Consider the following 3,331-nt stretch of genomic DNA (forward strand, 5'->3'; position numbering starts at 1 on the left):
GGCTGGCTGGAGGGTAAAAGGATCAGGGGAAAATGTAACGGAATAATTTTGAATAAGAAATTCACTTAAAAGTGGACTGTGCTTTTTTTCTTTTCAAGGAAATTTCTTTGAGCTGCCATGGGTCACCATTACCACACAGCCCGCTCTGGAGTGTGCATCCCTTAATTTCAGTGGAGTTTCCCCCTTTCTTACCCCAGAGTACAGGTTAAAAAAGAAATACAGTGACTTAAAGTCTCATACTGTGCAGCTTAAAGTCCTGATGAACCCATTGATATCTGGCAAAGTTGTTTTCCCTTGACATGATGCAAGCTTATTTAGCCAAAGAGAAGTCATTGCAAGCAAAGTGGAAGCTGACTCAGCCCTACAGCTAGGTGCGACAAAAACAGAAGAGCCGCCCTCAGTCATGAGCTGGTAGATCAGATTCAGACATGCCATAAATCACATTATAAAGGACACATAAGCAAGTTCTTCTTGTAGCTTCTGTGTCATGAAGAGTTGGGTGGCAGCAGCAGCAGAAGTTATCCTAGAGTTCCAGATGGGATAAATTTAACTACAGAAACTTTCCAGTTAAATTTCTTACAATAACCTTCCTTTCTACCTTGGGCTCCCAAGTTTGCTCCTCCATCTTTACACTGGCTGAGTGATCTATTTCTAAACCCCCTCCTCTTAGGTCACTTCTGAATTTAGCCCATTTTGCCAGGCTGCCAGGGAGTAATGCAGAGGAAGCTGGGCAGCCTCCTTGAAGGCTCACTCACATTTCAGGGCCGCATGCCGTCGCTGCGCATGCAGAACATGCCGTTGTGCTTGGGAAAGCTGTGAGCACACATAAAAATCACTCCTAGACTGCTGCATCTCTTCTCATCCCTACTCCAACATAACACTGCACACCTTCAGAGACCTACTAATTAAACATGAGGTTGGAGATGGGAGGGTAGTAAGAAGAAACAAACACTCAAGTAGTGTTTCAGCCTGACGCTTACCAGCTTGGCCCCAAATCAGTCCAGTGACTTTCTCAGTATTTAAATCTTAACTTGCCCTGGGGAATCCAGTCCTTCAACTGCATCCTCTTGTGCACGTGTGCACACAATTCACACAAAGTAAAAACTAACTGGGAACGTGACCCAGTCTCTCTCCTACTGATGTAAATCAGTAACAAAATCCATCTTAAGTAACTGGTAGACAAAGTTAGTGTCCAGGTAAAGAAATGAGCCTAGAGGGAGACACTTACACACTGCTCCAGCAGACTGATTCTGGACTGATTCCGAGTGGTCGACACTGTGGCAGCAATCAGACAGGACCTGTCTGCAGGCTGAGAGGCAGAACACAGTTCATACTGAGCACATATCAAGAGATACTGGTAGAAAAGCAACAGCTCCTGGGGCCATGAGCCACACTGTTCATGGATTGGGGCTGCAATCACACAAATTGAAGAGCCAGTGCTGATCTTCAAGTCACAAGCTGTAAACTCCTGGGTGTGCCTGCAGAGAGGCACCTAAGAATTTAATTTTGTGTTGTCCCCTTGATTTTTTTTTTGCTGTGCAATCTGATGAAACATACACTGCACGCTGTTTAAGCGTCTGGCTGACCCCCTTCATACAGCAGCAAAGAAACTCCTCTTATATTTAGAAGCCCTCTTCTAGGGTTACATATCAAGATACATGCACACTGCTGTTTTACAGAACGCAGCTGCCCCGTAAGAAGCGAAAGATGCTAACATGATCCAGGAGCTGAGGCCAGCAATTTCAAGTTTCCATCTGTCTCTGCCTGTAATACATGCAAGAAGGAAAAGAGAGCAGGACTTCAGGCATTAGTTGGTGCCTTCAGCATGCAGGAAGACTGCATCAAAAAATGGAAGCCCTGAGTAGCTTTGTGGAAGGAAGATTCTGCCAGGACACAGATGCTGAGTTGAAATACATTTGACTGCTTTTCCCCCCCTATTTCATGAAATAACATCATTCAGCACATATGTATGACAGGTTTGTGGATTTTTTCCCCACCAAAAAATGGTAGGTGCAATGCAGAACAATCATGGGCAAATCCAAATCTAGATGCATGATGATGAAGAAAAGGTAATTTCCAGAGCTTGTAACAGATAATGAAATTAATTTATATGCCCCTCAGAATATAAAGCAGGCACTAATTCCTCAGTCAGACAACTGGATCCTGCCTTCCAGATCCACTGCTGTCACCAGGGGTCTTGCCGATTTGGGCAGTAAAATGTAATTTCACTTCCCTATGTTTGATACCTCTCTTTGTATGGGGCCATCACACCTATGACAGACCTATTTGGTTGCACAAGGACCATATTAATTTCCAGGACAAGCTGTGTTTGATCGCATTTCTCAAACATGGTTGAAAATTCGTGTAAACATAAATAAATGAAGAGAACCAATGTCAGTACATTAGTAAAGCAAAAGTAAGATTACCTATGACACAGAAGCATTAAAGGACATTAGAGGAATTGCTGCATTTTCTCCGTCACATTAAGTGGTTTAATATAAAGCCTTTATTTTTATACCAATCAATAGCACTGTAAGGTAGCAACATTTATCTTCAGAAGCACTAAAGATACAATGGCTCAATTCTCAGTTGTATTAAGAACGAGACTTCAAAGATATTTATTAGCATCAAGATGCAAGTTAGATTTCCAGTATGGTTTTCAAAAGCATCTGAACGAGCCAGGTGTCTAGCTCCTATTGACTTAAATCCTTGTTAGGCACTTCCAAAAAATACTTTGAGTTGCCTACCCTTATCCTCTAGTGCCAGATAACTCTGGAAATCCTTCTCCCCTCCCAGAGGACTAGCTGTGGTTTAGTTTAAAGTACTGGAGTTTACTATTTTGCGGGACGACACTTTTTGTACACGCTTTAGCTTTTAGTACACTGACGTAGAAAACGACTACTACAGCAATGCAATGGTGTTGACTTGGATGCCAGCAATTCAAAGTGGTGAAAATGTGACCTTCATTACCTGCTGAGAGACCTCCTTTGGTAGCCTCATCTGATCACTTTTTCCTCTTGGTAGGAAAGCCCCGAAGACACCACCGAGGGACCACTCTGAAAAGGCCTCAACACTCTTGCTGGATGCTATTTTGAAAATGAAGCCAAGAGCCTACCTCACTGATACTTTGAGCATTAAGTGATCTCTAGAAGCATCTGAATGTACTAGCCACAGAACAGACTGGACGTATAGTATCATGTAGGGCAGAAATCCTGCTTTTGCTTTGATTCACTTTATTCTGAAACTGTCCAAGGGGTTAGGAAAAGGGATATTACTCTTTAAAATAGAAGAGGCAACAAAGCTTAGAAAAGACACTTCCCACATACCAGAA

This window comes from Columba livia, chromosome 17 (genome assembly GCF_036013475.1).
Source record: "Columba livia isolate bColLiv1 breed racing homer chromosome 17, bColLiv1.pat.W.v2, whole genome shotgun sequence".
Classification (NCBI taxonomy): domain Eukaryota; kingdom Metazoa; phylum Chordata; class Aves; order Columbiformes; family Columbidae; genus Columba; species Columba livia.